We start from the raw sequence: 25,067 nt of genomic DNA, 5'->3' as shown, positions 1-25,067 counted from the left end.
TCCAGCAAACATTTACAACTTATCCACTCATTTTTAGAATTTCTAATCTTAATTACAGCAGTGCATAAAAGAACAGATGAATTGCTATTATTCATACTAGTTCCCAATTGATTACCATATGAACTATTTTCACATACTATAGACGTAACTTCATTTTTGCGATTTAAATCTAAACTCGTTTCTACTGAACAAGGAATAAATTCTTTAGCACTTACAGAAGGAAACCTAGGTATCGACCTATTTTCATTTTCTTGATGTAACATACTGTGGTGCCTCTTCCCACATTTGAAACAAGTATTACCGCTTTTACATTTTCTAATTAGATGCATATTAGAGAGGCAATTAAAACACAGTTTATTTCGTTTTACGAAATCAAATCTTTGCGGTACGGATAGACTGCGAAATTTTACACACTTTGATAAGTAATGATTATCTTTACAATATGAACATACAGAAACCGCAACCAAAGCGTTAACTTTAGAACTTGTGGGCTTTTGAACTTTACCGACTGAACCCTTACTGTTTTGAATTGTTCTAGCGTAACTTTTTAGAAACTCTATTAAATCCCTAAGTTTCGGAATTTCAGAATTCTTTGACTGGCGTTCCCACCATAATTTAGTGGAAGTATCTAATTTTTGTAATATTAAATACAACATTAAGGTATCCCCAAATTTATCAACCGATTGACCCAGCGTTTCTAATGAACGAATTATTTCATTGACATTATCTACTAAAGTCAACAAAGCAGAAGCGGATTCATTTTGAATGCTTTGAAGATCCAAAAAGCGTTTAATGTGAGCAAAAGTTTGCTCTCATGTATTTGAGTATCGTTCATCTAACAAATTATACGCAATTTTAAAATTACTATCAGATATTGGAATAGAATTTACAATTTTTGCAGCATCACCTTTTAACGAGGTTTTTAAATATTGAAGCTTTTGAGCATCAGATAGAGATTCATTTTTTGTTACTGTTGCATTAAAAAGATCTTTAAACGTTAGCCAGTCGATAATATTGCCACTGAAATTGGGCAAGGAAAGTTTCGGCAGCTTTATTGTTTCACTTCCGTAATTTGTTTTATCTGCGCTATTTAAACTGGAGACGTTTAACTCTGGTTTCTTCTGCTCGTTCAGTTTTTTCTCAGCACGAAATTTAATTAGTATTACTTTTTCGTTATACGCAAAAACACTTTCTAACTCGCTATCTAATTCTTCAAGATTTTCAATTAGCGCTTCAACCTTATAGTCAATATCTTTCAATTCAGCCTCTTTTTGCTTTAACAGTTCTAAATTTTCAGATATTTCCTCAAAGTTAACGTCTTGTTCTTTTAGATTGCCTTCAATTTTCTTTACGTAATTTGTCACTGCTCTTCTTACGATAGAACGTTTTGCTTTCACGCGTGTCAACTCAATTTCACTTTCCTTCGCGTCTTTAGACATTTTCTGGTTATTTAGCAGTCACTAATTTCAAACTTGAAATTGCTACTCACCTCCTTTCATGTACAGGATTCGAATCGTAATGCGTAAGTTATTTCACTCCATGCGTCTTCAACTTGCGTTACATTTCTTCACGAGCCATTCTTTTTAATGTCCGGTTCGACGGACCATGTTCTTACCTCTAGGTAAGATTATCCTTTTCTATTAGCTGGTTTCTTGCGGTTGGCTCTACTCTGCAACGCAACACAACCATTGAACTACAACAAAAGTGGACTGTATAACTTTTATTATGATTAATTTCATACACTTGCGAGCAGCATTCTTTCAGCCGCTCTGACCTTAAACTCTCTGAATTGGTTGCAGCCAGAGGTTTTTAACTAAACATAGGTGGCGCTTTAACAAATTGGAGTAAGAGGAAATCATGTGATGCACACATCAGCTCATTTAGTTAAAAAGTCTCTTCCAATATGATAAATGATAAAGAATACAGTCCTGATTTGTAGATAAATTAAAAGAATTGAACGAAACGTTGCTCCTCTTTTTTCATACATCATACCTTTTAAATTGTAAAATAACCAAGTAGGGAACGGCGGGGCTAGTTGAGCATTTTTTCACTTGAGCGGATATAGCTTCTCGACGGTAAGTCTTAATCGATTGTTATGCAACCTGATGGATTAGTAATGTATCCCTTTTCAAAAGTGTCCATAGTAACTTGTTGCTAATAGCACACGTTTAAGAGCTACAGCTGTCGGAATGCAAAAAGAACTTGCTTAACGTACCCCATAAATGGGGTACGTTGAGCAAGGGTATGGGGCAAGTTGAGCAATTATAATGTCTAACCAAACCATAAGACAAATGATAACTAGAGATCAAATAAAATTTCTGTTTGACAAATAACTCTTTATGTAGTATGTATAGTCTTTTAGTGACAAATTAACAAGACTTAAAGTTTTTTTTTTCAAATTAACTGAAATGGTACTGTTTTCGGATGGATAGTTTCGGATTTCCTTTTAAAAGCTTTGTAAGGCAATCTTTTCCGGACATCTTATTTGGAGTCCAGGTGGATGGAATTTTAATGCTAAATTTAACAGAACATTTGTAGGCAAGTTGACGAACGTCTTTTGGGGAATATCCATAATAGATTAATGCCATTTGCGGCAGTTATTTTTTTATAGAGTCCTCTTGTTGGGAAGAAAAAATTTGCCTCGGTTTTGCATAACCCGTGGAGGAATCACCAACTTTTAATTTCTTTAAAAAATCTTGTCAGAGCTATCCTTATTGATACCGAATTATTTTGAGGCGTCATTCACACTTTTTCCCTCATCATTTACAGCCTTTGCAGCATTATTAATGTCACCAGTAGTGTAAGAACATCGTGCAGATTTCCTTTTATAAATCCGCATCTTAACAAAAGCAAAAATTATAACTTTGCTTGCTCAAACTAACCCCAAGCCAAAGTCTTAAAATAAAAGTGAGATTACGAAAAAACGATACGAATTATGCCCAGAATCTCTATACATATCAAGAATACAGTAAATTTATGAAAGAATAAAACTTCCATGACAGAAAACATATAACATTAGACTAATACAGACGAAAACTTGCGGGAAATGAAGTTTTTACTTTTTTGTCACAAAGTAAAACAGCGCTACTAATCTCCTGGGAGTTTGTAATGAAAAAAAGTCGAAAAAATAAAGGTAAAAATGATGAAGAAAAGATAACCTTACCTGATCTGGTGAAGTTATTGGTTTGGAAGGAGAAGTCATTGGATCGCAGTCGGCAAAGTAAGCAAATATAATGAGTCCTATGAAACAGTTCAGCAAGACGAAAGATGCACTTATGGGAAGACTTAAATAAATTGCCCTGCGTAGTCATAAAAGTAAAAAAGGACAAGTTATTTCTCGTAACATCAGCAGTGCAAAACACATGGATAATATATTAACAAAGTACTAACAAACACAAATGATTTTTTTTTTTCATGATTTAAGTATATATTTATTTATTTATTTAGAAGCTAAACAGATTCACATACATAGAGGACTGCTTAAAAAACGCTTGACCTCCAGACATACAAAGGAGAGAATTACAACACAAGAGAAGGAAATAACACCCAGGGCACGACCGGCGGGGATCGAACCCACGACCTCCGTCTTAGAGGACGAAGCTCATACCACAGAACCACGGAGGCGCCAAGTACTTTTTATGACGCGAAGGATGAAAGATGACGTGGACTCAAATTCAAATCACAGAACATTTAATACAGAACAAAAAAGATGCAGTTTAAAACATATACAACTACCTACTTGTGGTGAGTTCTGGGTTGTTTATGTAATAAAATATGATTGCATTTTAAACAAAGTGCACATTCAAACTAAATATATATATATATATATATATATATATATATATATATATATATATATATATATATATATATATATATATATATATATATATATATAATACTCTTTTCTGAATATGCATTGTTTTTTCGCTATATCCAATGTTCTATAATTTATATTTGAGCCATTCCTCGTCAACTGACTTCATTTTTCAAATCGAAATCGGTCTTAACAAAATTAAATGTTTAAAAACAGACTTAAAAAGCATTCAAAAGCTTTTGGTGATTATTGTGACGAATATATGTTAATTATCCAGCTGCTTGACCTGAGTTTTCATTTCTGTATATTAATATTTTTGGGTGTTGAGATTTAATTCTACTGCAAGTTCTGTTGTATTAAAAAAAATCATTGAATTTGAATATAAAGTATACTAAAACTTACTTCCTTGATCGCGAGAGACTTTTAACTGTTAGTAATCTCTGGACTTGTACTTGATTTGCGCTGCCAATGGACATACAAATCACTGCACCCTGAAGTAAAACATTCCAGATGGAATAACGAACTTCTGGATCTATTGAAGGCCTGTAAAAATATGTTTTAAAATACGTAGATTCTTTCGTAAAATACCATGTGAGTCACTCCATGTCAAGTTACCTAGTGGTCACCATTCGACCATCTCCGATTTGGATAAAATTTTATAGAGTAGAGATGCCTTTGAAACTAATCTATGCAAATTTTCAGCTTCCTAGATGCAAATCCTGAAGATCTAGGATCTCGGGAAAATGTGATCCAAGATGGCGGATTAGCTTTTGGTGCCAAATTGCCAAGTTTACAGGAAATTTTATTACACTGGAAACCTGAAATTTTCGACGCTTAAAGTATGTTTGACCGTTAGGATGTACGGGTTAAGTGGTCGTGCACAAAATTAGAAGTCATGTTAATGAAATAAATGGAAGAATGGGTTAACTTTAGTTTTAAACATGCATGAATTAAGTTTTAAATTCAAAATTTCTGGCCTTTCAGCTCTAATGAGATGACACCTGCCTCCAGCTCGGTTATTGACTATTCCAGACTGATGAGTTCTGACAAGATCGAAACTAGTCTCTTGCTGTGATAACCGAGATGTTTGGTATATTGCATGTAACTTTGTAACTCCCTTCCTTGTTGCGTCGCGGGTTAAAAAGTAATTTAAAAGGCACTTAATTGTAGCTCTAATACTTTAAATACATATTTGAAGTACGTGAACCACTAACTTTTATAAAATAGAATCTTGATATAAGGAACTGTTTTCAAGAAAATATTTTCTCATTAGCCTCTTGCTTTAATCATGTTAATCATTTGCTTAAGCAAGGGCTGCTAGTAGCATTGTTGAAACATTCTAATTTTTTTGTTGTATTCTTACTATTTTGCCAATTTTAACACCAACCAAATTACGCGTTAAGCATGTTTGCTGAACGTTAATTAGGTCATTATAAGATAAATCGAAAATTTAACTCCAATTCATTCGAATATGAGAATATAACTTAGAATAGAGTGAAGGAGCATAGAAGAAACACAAGGAAGAGTAGTAATGTTACAAAATAAAAAAGAAATGCAAAACGGAACAAATCTACAAAAAAAAAAAAAAAAAAAAAAAAACATAAAAAATATCACATTAAATTATTATGTAATTTTCCATTATTTGAAAAATTTAAAATCAATTATGTCAATGCAGTTTGAATGCTGATTTTATATTGAAGAACAATATATGGATGCTTCACTTGCCAAATCGATTAACTCCATAAAACAAAAAGTTGAGAAAAGTGATGAAGAAGATAGTGTTATCTATAGGAGTGAAGGGGCCCTCGTGTTACATTTTCTACCATCGCGGGATCAGAAATGTACTGAACCAAAAGTTTAATAGAAATTCACATTCTAAGCATTGACTATTAAAGCAAAAATGAGGATTTTTTTAAAAAGTGGAGTTAATCAATTTGGCAACTGAGGCACCCATATCTATCTTTTACACACAACGATTATTTTAAAGATTAGATTACCCGGGTAAAAGAAGCCGTCCTCTTTCACTCGCTATTCTAAAAACAGCTGCAACGCCACCTAACTCAATGCAACCTTTTATGATAACAGCAAACATTCCAATAAACATCAATAGACTTTAGAAAAGATCTGTCCATAACACTGCTTTCATGCCTCCCTGCAGAAAAGAAGTTTTACACAAGATGGATTTGTGAAACCATTTATTTTTAGTGGCATGAAAAATAACTTAAACAAAATATAAAACCTCCAACCTTTCTTTACTAATAATAAAGCTGGAAGTCTATGTGTCTGGATCTCTGGATGTCTGGATATCTGTATCTCTGGATGTCTGGATATCTGTGTCTCTGTATGTCTGTTACGCGCATAGCGCATAGACCGTTCGACCGATTTTCATGAAATTTGGCACAAAATTAGTTCGTAGCATAGGGACCATAACGTGGACGAGCAAATTACTATAACGTGAACGAGCAAATTACCATAACATGGGCGAGCAAATGAACATAGCAAATTGGCGAGAAATTCGATCAATGTCATTTTTTTGTAAATATACAGCCGAACCAATGACCTTTAAATTTTTTACTACGGGCAAAGTGTACCACTAGTAATCTATAAAACAAAATGACATTCTGGTCTATAAACATGTTTAGCATAATAATTTAAGAACATTTTTATTAAATATTCTCAAATTATTGATTTCACGAGAATAGCTTTTAAAATGTTTACCTGTTCATTATTGAAATGTTAAGCTCTTACAACAGTTGACCATAGTATAAAAAGTCTTGTATGGTTAATTTATTTGAAACATCTCATAATTTCTCTGACCTATTCATTATTTTACTTTTAATTTGCTTCTTGTTAAATGAACTACAAACTTACTTCTTTATGTGCTTATTCTGAAAAGACGACAAACTGCGAATGCATTGATTCAGATAATAATACACATGTTACTCAATGGCGTAGCTTGGGATGGGCGGAGGGAGCAGTCCGCCCCACGCGGCACTTTTCTAGGGGCAGAAAACTAACCCTTTTGTTGTGGAAAAAAGGCGCATTTTCCATAATGGTTTTAATCTGCTACTACAAGCAAAAAGAAAATCTTTGAAATTTAAGATTTTTGTATCACTACCGGATTAAAATTACTTTGATACAAAATAAGTCTTTCTTGAGAGCATATCAATATAATTCTTGTTTTTCTCTGAGGGGACGGCAGTGGAAAGCTCATGCGACCAATGTTTTTTTAGACTGTAGAAGTTAACTCCAGGAGGGAGAACACAATGAAGTTTTCTAATTTTCGTTATAAAAAAAAAGTTAACATTGGATTTTAAGAGAGTTTCTTAAAAACCTCTTCGTCGAATAAAAACCTCTTTTTTTTAGAAGTAAGAAGGGGAGAAGAGGTGAAAAATGGTACACGAAACAATTTATTGCTTATCACAGGGGTGGCTTTATATGTTTCAGAGTTTGCGTTGATTTCTCATTCATTACAAGAGTTCTCTAATTCAAAAGAAGTAAAAGGATCTCTGTTTTTGCACTTTTGAGAGTAGAAAATCTGTCCCACAACTTTGTATCACATGTTAGTCTATTCCTTGTGGAAGGTAAGCGAATTTCATTTTTCAACATTTGGTTTGGTCATTGGTCCCTCAACTTGGACAAACATAGCCTAAAACTGCGTTCTAGCGTATTTAGTTTCAAATAATTCCGGTTGGGAACTTCTCCCACCTCCACTCTGAAGTCTAACAGCATGAAAGATTGCTTCAAAATGTTTTTAGGCAGGAGAGCTCTCGAGTATTTGATTCTTTTTCCTAATATCACCAAAGATCAGGACCTTCCAATTCTGAAAATTTTTCTAGAGAAAACTCCCACCCTCCCTTCTAAAGTCTCAGTATATAGCCTAAAATAACATTTTTGCAACTTTGATGCTTCAATACTAATTTCTGAAAACAGCATTTGAACTTTGACTATCGTTGATATCCTAACGTGACTAAAGATAACCTAAAATACGTTTTAAGGACTTCAATTTCGTATTTTTTCTAAGAGAGATTTTTTAAAACCCCAGCTCCCTTCTCTTACCTAACGTCTCCAAAGATTAAAACTGTATTTAGAAAACTTCAATTTTGAAAATTTTCCGAGGAAGGAAACCGAACTATTCAATCTTTTTCCTAACGTCGTCAAAGATAGGCCAAGTTTTCTTTCTCAGAAATTTGCGTAGGTGGGAGAGCTCGCTGACCCTTCCTTCTCAAAGATACCTAAAATGAACTTCAGCTTTAAGAAAGATTTTGAGTGGGAGGCCTAACTCTGCCCCTCTTGCTCCTAACATTATCAAACAAAGCCTAAAGTCAGTCGTCAATTACGAAAATTTTCCATGAGAGAGCCGCCTGGCTTCACATTTTTGGTGCCGTTAGGTGTTATGGAACCCTTTAACGTCACCAAAGATAGCCTAGAATTGCACTTTTGAGACTTCGATGCCGAAAAATTTCCAAAGAAAGAACCCGAACCTTCCCCATTCCACCAAAACACCAAAAAAAAACCCTTAAAATTGATTTCCCTTTTTAATATATTTCAGTAAGAAACTTTAGCGACAATCTCTCTCCTTACGACTACAATTGAGTTTCAACACATGCAATTGCGTTGCAAAAAATAGCCTAAAATTTCATATTTCAGAGCTAAAAGTTTTTGAATTGTCTTAAGCTCTCCAAAGTAGCTTACTAGTAAGCTGCATTTTAAAACTTTGATTTCGGAAAATTGTCTTTCGGTGCACACCGATCCTCTAACATCAACAAACAAACACTTGTGTCTCCTTCTTTTTTTTTTCTTTTGCAAGTATGTAAAAATTAATTACGTCTTTTGTTCTTCACGCAAATTTAAACACCTCTGACAATTTAATGCACCAGCTATTTCACAACGAAAGGGCGGCAAGCACTGTAGCTACGCCACTGATTTTACTTGCATTTTAAAGTTTTGATTTCCTGGAAACAATTAGTGTTCCATTTGATAATTTTTGATTTTGTATTGATATTTTCTGTCGTTCTAGTTAATACTAAATTATTGAATCTAGCTCTTAATATGAAATAGGCAATTATTCTGTTCATATTCAGAGTGATTCAAAAAGAACTGTGGGGTTCCAAACCAGGGCACAGTGCGGCGCTCTTACTGTCGAAGTAGACGAAAGTCGTTCTTAACGGCATTTTTTAATGTATGTTATTATAGCATAGTTAAAGTAAGTTTTCTCTATTTTTCTCTTAATAAGTTCTTAACAAAGAGTAAATATACATTTTTTTCGGTTTTTTTTTTATTATTTTTCTTTAGCATTTTTAATTTAAAAACAAATATTGGAGAATTTTAGGTTTTTGCAGAATCACCCAGAACTATTCAAAGCAGTTTAAAGTAAGAAATATTTGTATGTTTATGATGTATGATAGTTATTAAATCAAAATATTTCAGAAACTCAGATTTTTTTTTGGGGGGGGGGGGGGGGGTCAAAATTGAAAAATATTTATTCGAAGTTTTTTTTTAAACATTATTTAATGATATTAACTAAAATGTTTCATTCAAAGATATTAACGAAAGAATGGATCTTACTCACTTCTTTGATGCCTTTCATTCTAAATGGAATATAAATATAATAAAATTTATAAAAATTGCCGATGTGTATTCAACACGAAAGAAGAGTCAACTAAATTAAACTTGTTTCACTGATAGAGAAATGCCATCTGCCACTTTTTTAAACACGATTTCTATCCTTTGTGTTTAGGACATCGGATTAAAAGCTCAAATTCCATTTCACTAAGGTCACTATGAAAGTATTAGTAAAATAAAACAATTTGGGAAAAAAAGTCACATTTTCCACTTTTGTCCATAGAGAGTGCCGCACAGTGCAGGAGTGCAGAGTTAGAGTCGGACTAATTTGAGAGTAAAGATGTCGGAATCGGGAGTCAAAGGTCTAATATCCCTGGAGCCAGAGTCAGGGTCGGTCTTTTTTTTTTTACGACTCCGCAGCCCTGTTTCAAACGCAATTATAATGTTTCTAAGAGTAAAAATATAACAAAAACTAAATTTTGCGTGCATGCTTAAATCATCCCAAAGATTCCCAATTTGACCAACTCTTGCTGTCTGAGCAATATCCCACGAGTAGTACTCAAACTCCCTTCACATCCTTTCAAACATGCAAGGATACACAGCGCAGTAATCTACTTTTTCAGTTCATCAAGATTAAAAGGTAAGGGAAGTATACACACAGTATTATTTGCGTATTCCCACAGGAAAAAACCGCACGGTGTTAGTCTGGTTACCAAGGTGAGCAATCATAAAGCATTTGACCACTTCTATTTTAATCACCATTTTGACGAGATGAATAATAAATAACATGTGAAACACATAGAGTAACACGCAAAAACATCTAGGGGTAGCAAAATTAAACTTTAAAACTATGTTTCATTCAAACTTCCCCAGAGAGCTTTAAGTCCAATATTCCGAAAATAGTAGCTAATTGAAAATTCACAACTCGATTTCAATCAAATTCCACCGGAGAGTTGTGAGCCGAATATTCTTAAATCGGTAGCGTCATGAAACATCAGCAATCTTTTTGAATCACCCTGTAATTCTAACAATCAAAGCATTTAAAAAGGACACATCAATAATTTTCGTATCACCGAAGGAACAAACATAAATATGTCTTACCAATGTGCAATAGAAAGTGCAAACAGCGCCAATGGAAATAACGGACAGCCAAGTAGAAAGATTAGTCACAGCGCTCAGCGCTAGAGCAGGCGCATAAATTACCACGGACATAAAAAGCATCTGCAAAAATGTAAATGTTATTCTACGACTTTACATAAATACGCAATTACCACAATGTTAGCGGGAAATGTATAAAGACTGCATAGACTATGTCAAAATTAGGTATTCTATTAAATGTCTTGGAGAGATGAATTTCAGAGGTAATTTTCATTATTAGAAACGATATTCTGCCTCAAACTAAGTATCGATACCGGTGATATATTTTCTAGTTGCACTCAAGATTATTATTCATTTATGGGACTTTAATGAATATAGTCCGCTGTGTTGTCTTAGGAAGCACTTTTTCTCATTTTTGAAAACTTGGTTTAACTTAATACTGTTCGTAAATGCTCTTTTGAATTTCATCCCCAACCAAGATTTGAGTAAAAACTTTGATGCAGATATCCTATGCGCCAAAAACGGCTTATGTGAAGCACCCTGTATAGAAACATAACATTCAATAGTATTTCACATACGAGGCGTGTTTTTGAAGTCAGGTCCGTTTTGTTATAGACACCAGTAGTTCGCAAGCATACTGCAACGAACACGTGCGTCGTGTACCGGCATTACTCGGGAACAACTGTGTTCACTTTCAGCTCTGTAGTTAACCTGTACAGTTCTGTTCTATGCTTTCATAATGTTTAAGGCTATCAACTCGCCCGCCGCATGTGAGATTCACTCAGTGATACGCTTTTTGTCAGCAGGGAACCTGTATGCTGCAGAAATTCATGGACAGTATTGCGAACCGTACGGTGGTACTGTTATGAGTGAAAGCAAAGTGCGTAAATAGTTAAAAGAATTCAAAGATAGTTTTGACAATGTCCATGATGAGGAGCGCTCCGGTCGCCCTTCAATTCAGGCAATCATATATTGAAAATATTTCCTGATTTGTTCTTGTTTTTTTACATATTCGTGCTCGAGTTGCCAACTACCGGTTGGTGGTCAAACGCTGGCGAATCACCCTACGTACGATTTATCATATTGGTAAAGAGGCCGCGACCGCTTTTAGATAAAAAAACCCGATAGTGAGGAATTTTAAATCTAGATACTTAAGCTAAAACGGCACAAATAGTATTGTTCATCGATTCTTTAGGCTAACTAATCTCGTACAGAAGACGGAGGAGTTAATTCCTTTTAAAAATTAATTTATTCTTACTTGAAAACGCATATAGCTTTTTTATAGCTAATTTAGGTTCTTCGAAGCATTGAGAAAATTTCCTAAGGGTTTTCACGGACTTTTTAACGATACTAAATGCGAGAAGATTGGCAATTTTTTCGGCAGAGACGTACGTTCACCTGAACGCAAAAATTAGTTTTTACTTCATATATCCGTTAATTTGTTCCAGCGCAGATGAGACAGTACTATTAGTGATCCTCGTAAAATTATGAATAGTTTTAAACCCTGTTCGACCCGCAGCTCTTGCCTGTCCTCGGGGATTTTATACATAGGTCTGCAAGGAGACTTATTCCATACCACATCCCCTTTCTTTTTTAAATATATTTTTTTTAATTTATTTTCAGTGGGTGCTTAGTGCTTACTTTGTATCATAATCCTATGTTTCAAATTTCAGCTTTCTAGGCGTAATAGTTTTGGTAATGCGTTGATAGATCAGCAAGGAAAAGTTTTTTTTATATGTATAGATATACTTATACATCCTTAATCAGTTTTTTTTAAAGAACACTTACCATTTGTACAATAAGAGAGAAAGAACACACTTTCCTGGAAAATACCCCAAACCTTCTCTCGATGTACTAAAAAAATGAATAATTGAAATAAATTTCAAAAGTTAAATAATTTCAACAACAATCTCGATTTCAAGACAAATACAAAAAAAATAATTGAAATGAATCAAATTGCCAAAGATTAATCATTGAGTTTTAATGGAAATAAAATTTTCTCCAATTGTACTCATTAATATTGAATAATATAAACTGTTGTGTAGATGTGGGTGTGAATATTACAATTCTGATTGACCTGCTTGATTATTTAGACTGAAGTTCCACCTTACCTATCTCTATATCTCTATTCAGCTGCTATATTTTGAGATGTATTTTTTTTCTGATTAGTATAATACCTACAATTTACTGGTCAGGTGTACTTGATTTTCGTTTCCTTTTCTCATTATTTCTTGTAAATTTCTTGAATCACTAGAATGCTTCGTCCTCTGCTCACCAACCACTCAAAGATTAATTCGCATTCTTATTTGGTTCGCGAATATTTAAAACCTCTGTTGGGAAGAATCAGATTTAAATACACGTTATGGTTTGAACAAAATAAAAATCTTGCACCTCAACAAGCAGAAAATAAAATTGCCACCCCCCCCCTCTTGCCTAGAGGAGAAAAAGAACTAGATGAAATTGCACCTGACAAAATTATTTAAAAAAAAAAACATCTCAGCTATAGGTGTTAAGAGGCTACTGAGCCTAGGAAAACGGCCATGTGTACGCTTGAAAAGTCGTTTTCAAATTCGTGGTCTCCAGTAGCATTTTGCTTTTTATCTCTTTACTCACATTGAATTTAGACTAGCATTTCGCTAAGTTAGAAACCTTATATTTGCTGTTTAAATTATTTGAGAAAATTGGAACAAGCTTATTCCTATGCAGAAAAGAAAGCTCTTTCGAATGACATAGAATGTTAAGGGGTGCTGAAAATCATTCAAGCTAGAAACTGCACAAATAGTATTGTTCATCTAGTCTTTACGCTAATTAATCTCGTTCAGAAGACGCGGGAGTTAATTCCTTTTAGAAATTAATTTCTACTTACTCAAAAACGCATATAGCTCTTTTATAGCCAAGTTAGGCTCTTCTAGTTTCGAAGCATTGAGAAAATATTCTAATTGATTTTTACGGGCTTTTAACGGTACTAAATTCGAGAACATTGATAAATTTCTCGGCAAAGATTTAAAATTATGCAAGAATTAGTTTCTCGTTCATATATCCGTTAATTTGTTCCTGTGCAGATGAGACAGCGCTGTTAGTGATCCTCGTAAAATTACGAATCGTTTAATACCTGGTTCGACCCGGAGCTCTAACCAGTCCTCAGAGATTTTATACATAGGGGAAACTGCTGTACCCACGGACGGTTGTACCTACGGACGCTGGTCGGGAAATTCCGGGAATCGTCGAGAGAGATCCTAATTGGGGTTCAACGTGTGTGCCACAGCCCTCTCCAGCACTCCAGGAAGTTTCAACGCCATCAAAGGAACATTTAAGATTCTATCACATTTTTACGGTTTTGGTTGGATCTAAGTAAAAAAAAACATGAGCAATTTCTTTTTTTTTTTAATCCGTGGAGGATTGTGTTATCCATTTTTGTACTAGATATCATGATTCCCTATATTTTGAAGGTTTTGTTTCGATTTTTAATGCTGTAAAACTGCTCCTGTCGATGTGATAGGCGTGCAAAACCAAAATGGTGTGCCTTTGTACTCAAGGACACATAGCCATATGTACCCACGGACGGCAATTTTTAGTCTCCTTGGGTCACACGTGAGTCTTCTTACAATGTGAAGTACCTCAAAATGTTGCCTTGTCATCAACGTCCGAAATTTGCTTTCAACAATGTTGATGAATTTGAAGTAGGGTTTAAAGATATAGTGTTGAAGTAACCCCCACCTGTTGTAGAATCTACAGACCGTCAATCCCACCTGTTTTCATTTGAAGTCGATTTTTCTAGATTTTGTTGGTTTAATCTAAACTGATTTTTTTTTTTTTTTTGTAATGGGTTAATTTTGGTTAAAGGTTTCAATTTGCATATAAATTGAAGTAAGTATGTAGGTAAATAGAGAGCCATAATGTCATGAATCTAGTTATTTTTTTGTTTAAAAATATATTAATTATTCAAAACACTATTAACTCTCTTAAGAGTAATAACTTTTTTAGAGTTCACTGATGTTAAAAATTAAGGAAAATTAAAAAGAAAGGGGAAAAAACCTTCGGCTAATTTTTAAAGTTTAATTTCTGTTGGCTATTTTATTTAATGTTATTTTCAACGGATGTTTGAAGTATTTCAATGTAAAATGCCTTATGAAAATGTTTCGAGTATAGTTGAGTTCCTCAGCTCTCTCTATATATATATTACTTTTTTGTATGTCTATGGGTACAAAGGCACCAGTCCGAGGGGTGAACGGGATGTTATACCAACAAACAAAAAATATAGTTTTTAAGAATTTTCTTTTGAAGTTGAAAGTTTTGGGAGTTTCACCTGACAAAAATTGCCAAATTAGATGATAAGTTGTAGATTTTAGCAATTTTGCTTGTCATACCCTGATGGGGGGGGGGGGGGGGTTCCAATCCAGAAGAGTAGTAAGACCAGTAGTAACACCAGATAAATTAATTTTAATGAGTATTAAAGAGAACTTTAGAGCAAGGGCGCCCGTATGCAAAATTTAAAGGGTGGACTCAGATATTTTCCCCATGGCTTAGCAGGATATTTTCTAGTCAGAAACCGATTTCAGTACGGATTAGAGTTATTAAAATTAGGCATTTTTAATAACTTAGTCATTAATTGGTGGAGAAGAAATTTTTTTACATTTTTGCAAAGAAATAAGTACTAAAAGCAAGGAAGTTCTGTCAAAGGGGGGGGGGGACTTGAGTCCCCAGTTCCCCCATATCGGCGCCTTTGCTTTAGAGCAGCGTTTCTTAATTTCCTTGATCAGTGGAATCCTTTTTAATGCTCACTCGTGGAATCCTTGGTTTTTCGTCAATGGCGTAGTCAGGACTCCGTTACTCAGGACTCAGGAATTAGCGTACGCAAAAAAACCTTTTAGGATTCCTGTCTATGTTATCTGCCAGTCTTTGCTCCAACTCTCTTTTCTGAATCCGTACCAAATACATTAAATTTACGCCTTGCCTTACAATATTGGAGCCTATCTTCACGGTTGCACCAGTTGAGGAGGATATGATCCTGTGCTGCATATGCTGCACATATGTGTACGGAATATGCGCAGATGTTGGAAAACCCCCCTGAAAATAGCGACTTATTAGTTGTTAACATAATAAAGACGGACTAGGGTGCTACAAGAAAAATTTAAATCTGCAAAGGGTGCCGCAAGTCGAAAAAGTTTGAGAACCCCTGGTATACAGGTAGAATAATTTGAGAACCATCCCATGACAATAATTTAATTTTGATAAAAAGTACACATATGACTTTTGTGCTTATTGCGACTGAGTACTAAACTGGTTCTCACTCGTTGAATATAAAAATTGTCCTTTCAACTGCTGTCATAAACATTGAGAAAGTGGCCAGTATGAAGAGCAGAAAATTTGAAATTGACGTAATAGGCAGATTATAGTGTTGTAGGAAAGGGAGTTTGGGATGTCCTCCCGAAACATTTTCAACATTGAAGTCACTTTTAAACTGTCTATGGTAATATTCGGGAGTCAATAGAACCCGGAATTTTTTCAAAATTTAAGTTTTAAAAACTCACTTTTAGGCTACTTTTGGAGCCATGAGGTGAGAAGTGATGAGTAACAATGCTCAGATTAGTGTAGGAAAGTAAAAGAGATTTTAATTTTAAAATTGACAAGACATTATTTTTTATCAATTTTTTAAGTTAAAAATTTGAAATATGTGAAAAGACAACATTCAAGTCTCATGGAACCCCCGAGAGAGCTCGTGGAACCCTGGGGTTCCGCGGAACACAATTTAAGAAACACGGTTACAGAGTATTTAACCAATAAAATACAAATGAAACTGTCTCATAAAAGTCATATAACAATCAAGAAATCTAAATTCAAAAAGACATATAAGTGCAAAATCTTTTTGAAATGAATTTTTTAACGTTTTTAAGAGCTAATGGCTGGCTATAATTGTTTTACATGGCAAAAAGAAAAAAAATTTAAAAAAAAAAAAACATTTTTATTGACTTCCGCGAATTTGATAGAAAAACATATAATATTGTTAAAAAAAACTTTGCAAAATGTTTGAAGAAATTATACTTGCTTTTAAAATGATTTTGTGAAACGTTTATGCGAGGGCTTTGAAATTCTGATCCGCAAACTTTCTGTGTGACGGAAGTGACGTTGTTGTTTTTTAATAGTTGCCAAAAACAAGGAAAAATAATAGTAATGAATGAATTCAAATTACTTGCCCTTTTCAATTGTTTCCAATAACAATGAAAAATCATAGTGATCATCGAGTTAGTTTTGCGCGGCACAGATCTAAAATCATTCGATTCCGCTCCGGGCACTTTGCAACAAAACCATTTACTTGAACTATTCAATAATTTCCGCTTTAAGCAGAAAAATGAGAGAAATTACGAACACTGAGGAAAAGTGATTCCGAAAGAAAAACCGTTAGCGGAAAAAGTTTGGTTTTTAATCGTTTTTATTAATATCTTCGCTAATTAAAGTCGCACAGCTGTGCCACATAGTTAAACATGTAGCCAAGAAAATAACGAATCTATTGAAACCTGGTTCGATGCTCAGTTTTCTGTCGTTCACCAGGAGTAGCAATAACGTAGGTAATATACATGCAAAGACACTCGGTTTTTAATATATAAGATAAAGAGCTTAGCACTTACTTCGTATGCTGAAGGGATTTGAATTCGAAAGAAGACTGGTAAACACACGTAAGCACCCAACAAATACCCTAACATGACCCCAAAGATATAAAAAGCATATTGCGTACCAAACCGGTACATTTCTGAAGGTACTCCGAGGGATGTGACGGATGAGAAGAAAGAGGCCATAATCGAAAATGCCACAGGGAAGATAGACATGTTCCTTCCTGCCAAGAGGTATTCATTTGTCGTTTTCTGCTTGTTGCCAAAACAACTATAAAAAATCCCAATACCTGATGAAACGAACAGCAATGATTGCAATGTAATCCATAATGCCTAGGACTGCTCTTTGGACCATCGTGAAGAAGTATTTAGCAAAGTTTCTTTCCAGGTGGAAGCATTTGATTATTCTGAAAATAAAAAGAAACAATAAGTTGAATGTTACTTTAGAAGCATTATGTATTCTTAAGCTGATTTAACAATCAAACGTTTGTTTGTGGCGTACAGAACTTTTTCTTTTAATTTTCAGAAAGAAACAAACGTTTTGTGAACTAAAGTAACGTGTTTGACATATGAGGTAGTGAGAAGCAAACGGATGTAAGTGGCAAAATTAAAAGTTTGATGATAACCATTAAAAATGGTAGGTGAACCTCTCCTCTGTCTTGGAGCAAGAGATGGTACTAGTAGTCTGGTAGATGTTTGTAGAATTAGTTAAAGTTTCATGTTCACTTAAATATTAATTATAAACTATGATAACTGAATATATGTGTGCGCCAAACATTCGTTTTTTATTTTAATTAAACGTAAAACTCCTTTATGGATCACGAAATAAATTACAGTAATCTTACAACCACTACTTGGAACATCAATCCGATACCAGTGCTGTTAAACTATAAATGATTAAGTGTTGGCGCGAAACAATCCTACGTATTTTCGTTACGAAACATTGCTATTTTCTGTAATAAAAAGTACATCTGCTTGTTTAAAAATTAGTTTTGCTTATTGCTCTTATTACCGGTTTATCCAGATTGTCTTTGGTTCCAGTTAGCCCTGAGAAACGAGTTCATACTGTACTTTTGTTTTACAACAGAGGATTGTAACTTCTAATGGAATATCTACGTGCCAATGGAAAACGATCGTAAATAAATTACTACCAAAGACAAAAAAAAAAGGAAATTTTAGGCATTGCGGTTATCTGTAGCAGTTAATGGAGTCGAAATTGGTATAATCAGTTGTTGCTCAAATTGTGTTTTTAACCGTTAAAAAAATTATTTTTGAGTTCAAGTCGGTTGCGTAAACTTGCCCCGGTAACTGGGAACGTTTACGCATATTTATTTTGACACCTAATGTAGTTCTGGTAATGTTTTTAACATAATGTCTTACCATCGATAAAATAAAGCAAATTTATTACAGATTAAATAGTGTATAAAGTTGAAGCTGAAGGGGCATGAAGATAGCACTGTATGATTGTAAGCTATAGGATACGAATTTGTAACTTAATAAAAAAAAACTAATGGTAATTTTTAAAACTAAATATCCGGAAAATACTAAAAAGGATTGAGACAATTTGGAGCCCAAAAAAAAAAAATGGTCAGGAGCACGTTTAAGTAAGACACAATAAGAACGATCGTAAAGGTGATCCGACGTTCAACGTGTAAACTTGCCCCGTCGCCATGTTTGGATTTATTTTTAACGTGCAAAAAAATAATAACGTTTCAGTTCATGAAAATACAATTCTCAATATTTTTCAAATAAAAGAAGAACCGACTTCAAAAAACAAAGAGGAACTAAAAAGTAAAAAATAATTGGTCATACTTACATACGTTTTCCTACTCAAACGTATAAATCAAATTTATTTTACAATTCCCGTGCAAAAGTCAACTAACCTAAACACCTAACTATAAAATAAACACTGATTTTAATTACTACACGATGAGTTATTTTAATACCTAACTAATTATATACGATCTCTTAATTTTTAATAACCATTTGAAGTCGGGGCCTCCTATAAACTACTACCTAACGTAACTGAGCAGGTTTCGTTTGAAAGACTTGCACGTTTTGTTAAATTAGTGTTTAACTCAGGATTTGGTGGGTTGTCAGTTACGTTATTTGTTTATAGGAGGCCCCCGACTCCAAATGCTTATTAAAAAGTATGAGATCGTATAGAATTAGTTTGGTATTAAAATAACTCATCGTATAGTAATTAAAATCAGTGTTTATTTTATAGTTAGGTGTTTAGGTTAGTTGACTTTTGCACGGGAATTGTAAAATAAATTTGATTTATACGTTTGAGTAGGAAAACGTATGTAAGTATGACCAATTATTTTTTACTTTTTAGTTCCTCTTTGTTTTTTGAAGTCGGTTCTTTTTTTATTTGAAAATAATTTATTTTTTGCTCTTTAGTGGTGTAAATATAAAATAAGTACGTAGGGTAGAGTATGTGGTACACTCCTTACGTACATCTCGAGTGAGAAAGCGTCGAGCACAGGTGTCTGAAAACAACTAAGATGAGCAAAATAGAGAAAGAAATAGAGCATTGCGAACCTCCGAAGACTATGAAGAATGGCTTTTTCAAATGCGCAGTTATTTACAAAGAAAATTGTCTTCATCATCAGTTTGACTTTATCAAAGTAGGCTTTCTGAAGAAAATTCAAGAGTCACTAAAAGATAACAGAAATCGCATTAACTTTCCCATAGAATTTGAAGAGTTTTCTTGATTTCTTCTTTAGATACTGACTTGTTGACCATGATATCATCTGGGAAGTATATACCTTTTCAAACGGGGGAAAAAAAAGAATTTTTCAAATTGGGCTATACATCTTTGAGTTTACGGGGGACATACATAAAAAGATTCCGACGAATTGAGAACATCTTTTTCGAAGCCGGTTAAAAAAAGAAAAAATCTTAATGCGCATGGCATTTTATACGATTGGCACTAAAAACTGAATTTTGTTCCTCTCCAGGATTTATTTGCGCTCTAATTTAGTTAGAGCCATTTAAATGTCAATGGTTTTCCTAACTATTTTATGTTTCACACTAATACGTGTCAAGTAATCATGAAAAAAGTCTTATTTCTCTTTACTTGGCCTCGTTATAGAGATCAATACCACACTAGAAACAGAGTATCTACTGTGCTGTTGTATATATGAAGATAAATACTACAAGAGCAATGATACTAAATGAATTTCCCGTTATCCTCAGAGGAGTCTTGATTCAAAACTTGCGATATGACTACTAATGATTAATACAGGGGAAATATTTAGGAGGGAGGTTACTCCCCCTAAGCAAGAGCCCCTCTAAAAAGAAAAAAATATCCCTCAACCCAAATCCCCCCGCCGTTAAGAGGGCACCCCTGATTAATATTAATGTTTTATGGTACTTTCTTTAACGCAGAGGAAAGAAAGTACATTTGTTTTATGGCACTTTCTTCAGCAATGGATTTTATATTTAATCGTTTAATATTGAAATTAAATAAAGTTTATTGTTTTTTGCCCACACCTTTTTTTTAAAGATTACGTATTGGAAAGCAAAGGTTTGGGAACCTAAGATCACTCCTATCCATTAAACAAAAAAGTAACAAAAATTGTTTAGTGAGACGTTATGAATTTACAAAGAACAAAGCGCGAGTATGAAATTTGAAGAGTGCTCTCGATTTCTCCAGGATCCTTAACACCCGGACTTGAAAACCATTAGACGACCGGGAGAAGTATACCGTTTCAAACAGAAAAAGAATTTTCCTAATCAGTCCAGGCGTCTTCTAGTAATCGGGGAGCATAGTATATAAGAAAATTCCAACGAAGTCTGTTAATTAGTCTTGCAAAACTGTAAATTAGACTGACGGCGTCATTAAATATTAAATCCAGAATACTTGTCAAACTTTAGAAATTGGACATCAGTTACAATATATTCATAAAGGAATATAAATTTAATCGTCGATGGGGGCGGGGAGCATTTTTGTCTTCAATTCCCCTTGAATTGAACACTAAATATATTTCAAAATCTAAATATTAAAAAAAAAATCTTTAATGACTAAATCAAGTTATTTATTAGCAAAAAATTTTTATATTAAATTAATTAATTCAATTATTTCCGTAGCAAAATGCATTTTATTTACTGTTTTGCTACATGAGTAATAAATACATTAATAAGACTATAATTAAATCTAACACAGGCGGTGCCCAGAAAATCAAACTTCCTGATGCGTGAGAATTAAATATTGTTCAAGACAAGATTCCTCCGTCGGAAGAATGCACCGTTCACGCCAAAACCACGTGACCTGTGACGTTGCACGCAGGTGACAAAAGCTGGTCTATGTAGCTACAACGTATGAAGTTTAAAGTCTCTTAAGATTTCTCCGGGACCCTTCATCAGATCCTGACAAAATTAACATGGAACCATCTGGAAAGTATACCCTTCCAAACAAAAAAAGAATTTTTCAAATCGGTCCAGTATTCTTTGAGTGATACGAAAACATACATAAAAAACCGCAAGACGCAATCACAACCTCCTTTTTTGAAGTCAGTTAAAAAGGGATGAAATTCTGCCTATTTTTATATATGTATTTTTTTTTATCTAAGTATTATTTATTCACAATAAGCTTTAAAACGTTCAACACCAAATTTACTCAACTTGGTAGAAAACAGATTATTCTTTATGTATGCTGGACCGAAGCTCGACTAATGCGCACAAACTTGTGAGAAATCTGTTCTGACTGTAGGCTCTCCCGTTATAATTCGTTTTGAAAAAAATTTTGAAAAAAAAAAAAAATAGAACCGACTTCAAAATTGCTCTAAAAAGTGAAAAATAATTTTATTCTTTAAACACCATCGATAATGCTTTTAAACATAATTTTTGAAGTTGGCGCAAAAACGATAGATAAAATCATTCACAGCCATAACTCAAATACAACTATAAATTTAACCAGGACCAGTTTCTTCACTATCACATACATTATGCATTGATGACAGCATATTTGAATAGCGATATAAATGTTTCGTTCGTAACTTTGGATGCTTTTCTGAAAAAAAAAATATATGAACGAAGCATGGTTACACTGGATTTTACGTTTTGTTTTTGCACCAACTTCAAAAATTATGTTTAAAAGCATTATCGATGGAGTTTAAAGAATAAAATTATTTTTCACTTTTTAGAGCAATTTTGAAGTCGGTTCTATTTTTTTTTTTTTCAAAATTTTTTATACCTCTGATTTTTCTTTTAGTAAATGTTGCTTACATTACACATAATATTAATGTTACTGTTGTATGGCACCAAACTTTTGTAACAATCGGTTTTATATTTAATCATTTAATATTGAAATTGCATGAAATTTACTGTTTTTCCACCATAACTTTTTTTCTAAAGAACAAATATGGCCAAACAAAGTATTGGGACCTAAGTTAAACCGTCCCCTATCCATCAAAAAAAGAATCATCAAAATCGGTTCTCTAGGTGAGACTCTGTGAGTGGACAAACAAAAAAAAAACATACATACGGTATGAACTGATAACCGCCTCCTTTTTGAAGTCGGTTAAAAAGGACACTGCGTAAACCTGCCCCGGTCTACCCTACCATGACGACGAGAAAGTCTACTGTTGTTGCAAACTTCACCTAGTAGTTTTTTAATGCTGCGATTAGGATTTACGTAGCCTTCACAATGCTGCCAGGTTCGATGTTTTTAACTATAGCTCGTTGTTTTAATATTTAGTTAGAGAGACTAATTTTCGTCGAATAAATCGTCTGTGGTATTACTTCGTTCAGTTTTTTTTTCCCCAAGGCTTAAGTCAAGCAGATTTTACATTAAAAAAAAAAAAACACTTTTTCCTTTTGTTTAAAATCACGTTTTTTAAGGAAAAAAACTATGCAGATAAACTAAATTGCAAAACTTCATCTAAATAAAAAGAAAATCTAGATTAATAATTCACATAATTTAAGGTTGATAAGAAATAAAAATACCATAACGGAATACGCTGTAAATATAATCTTTTTGATAATTTTGCGAGTGCTGCAAATTGATCACAAAAATCATATCTTTATTCCTACTTCCAAATCACCATTTTTTTATGGATATACCTCGTGTTACATAAAAGTAGTTGGTTCAATTTTTTCTATTTTGGGTTATTGTTCTCGACGTATCGTCATTTCCACTCCTGGCTTTGAAAACTCCTCGCTATCTCTGCATAAAACAATAAGTTCAGTTCAGAACAAACGCGTCTACTTTCCCATTTACCAACATCGACTTTCTAGCATCTAATAAATCTTCTCTTTAATTAGTTAAAAGTAAAAACTATATCAAACATACATTAAAAAAATCTTTATTCGTTTTTAAAACATTTTAAAACATTAACAGTAAAAAACTCTTCAAAAGTAACACATTGTCCGAATGAAAATAAAGCACCTAGGATATCTTTTTTCCCTAGTGCCAAAAATTAATTTAAAAATATATATAAACATACTTTAGAAAACAAAAAAGAAATAATAAAATGTCCACTAAAATAAATAATTATCATAATCCAAAAAAAAAAAAAAAAAATCTGCACAGCATTTTCTGTTGAAACATAAAGGACTCTAAATACAGTATTTTTATTTTTATCTGTATATTTTATTCTATTTCCTGAACACATAAATTGAGAACATATTAAAAATCATTAGAATATTTTCAATTTTTTGGTGCCAAAAAATAATTTTTCGCGTTGTCATAGTGTTAAAATTTGAATCGTTCAAAAAGAAAAAAAAAACATTAAAATAGCTAAATAAAAAGGAATCTTTCCACTGTACTTTGACAAAGATATTTTAACAAAACAAGTAACTTATTCGCACAAATGTAATGTTCTACCCTAATAACTTACATTTCTATTTTTTTGTACTAAAATGTATCAAACAAAACATTTTACTTTGTAAAAAGTTTAATACATACTTCTATAGCAGAGCTGGTATGTGTAGATAATGAGAGAAAAATAACCTTAAACTTGGACGTATACCACATGGTAAATTGAGTAATTGATTAGGACATAAATAAATGTCGATGACAAAGGAACTCGACTTTTGTTTCAATCACTATTAATATTTCACTTAAACGGAGCACAGACCTTTTTTGGAGAATAATAATAAAGTAATGTGCATTACTTTATTTATTGTATCTGACAGCAAGTTTTAATTGCTGCAGTGATTCAAGGATTTATTCGTAGTTTTTGCTTTTTCATTATATTTGTATGTTCCTTTCTTCCATTTCTTATATATTTTAACATTTTTATTTTTTCTCAATAATTCTGTATAGTTTTAAAATAGCAAATCTGCGGTACAAATGTGATATTCCTTCTTAAATACAATTTAACTAATCAATTACCCAAAGCAAAAATAATGACGTATTTAATGCAAAATAAACCACGGATTGCAAAGAGAAAGAAACATTTCAGTAGTAAAATTTTTTTTATCCAAATGTAATACAAATACAGTGAAACCCCAATTTCACGTTTCTCAAGGGACTGGGTTAAAAAAACGTAAAATACGGGAAATACAAGGCAGCAAATCTGATGATGGAACTCGATGAAAAAAATATTAAATGCGCGAAAAGTGTAGCTTTGGAGGACGTAAAATCGTTATTTCATTGTATATCCAAGTATAAAATCTTAAATAATAATTAGATTAGGAATTTTAAGTTGAACATACACATAATATAAGTAACAAAAATATCTAGCTTACCATTTTACTGTCACATTTCGAAATTGTGCTTTAATATTGACGTATTTTTAAAGTAAATATAATTATTTTCCTCCCATGTTCATCAGAATCCTTTTTTAGGATATATTATATAGTGTATGCCTTTTATAAAACCGTCAATCGGAATCGGAAACATCGCGGCATCAACTGCAACACGGGGAATCGGAATGTTAACCCCGAGGAATAATTATCAAAGAGAAATGAGATATAAAAGCCAAGTGCAATTATCTAACTCACAAGTACGATACGGGAGAGTAATTATC

General features: G+C 33.2%; 1 pseudogene; it reads right to left on the bottom strand.

The window, feature by feature from the left end:
- The window catches only part of LOC129220889 (putative sodium-dependent multivitamin transporter), a 41,597-nt pseudogene extending 24,323 nt beyond the window's left edge, over nucleotides 1-17,274 (bottom strand).
- Between the last annotated feature and the right edge of the window lie 7,793 nt (nucleotides 17,275-25,067).

Source organism: Uloborus diversus, chromosome 4 (assembly GCF_026930045.1).
Source record: "Uloborus diversus isolate 005 chromosome 4, Udiv.v.3.1, whole genome shotgun sequence".
NCBI lineage: Eukaryota > Metazoa > Arthropoda > Arachnida > Araneae > Uloboridae > Uloborus > Uloborus diversus.
The sequence above is the reverse complement of the archived record's forward strand: the minus strand, read 5'-3'. Positions and strand labels throughout refer to the sequence as shown.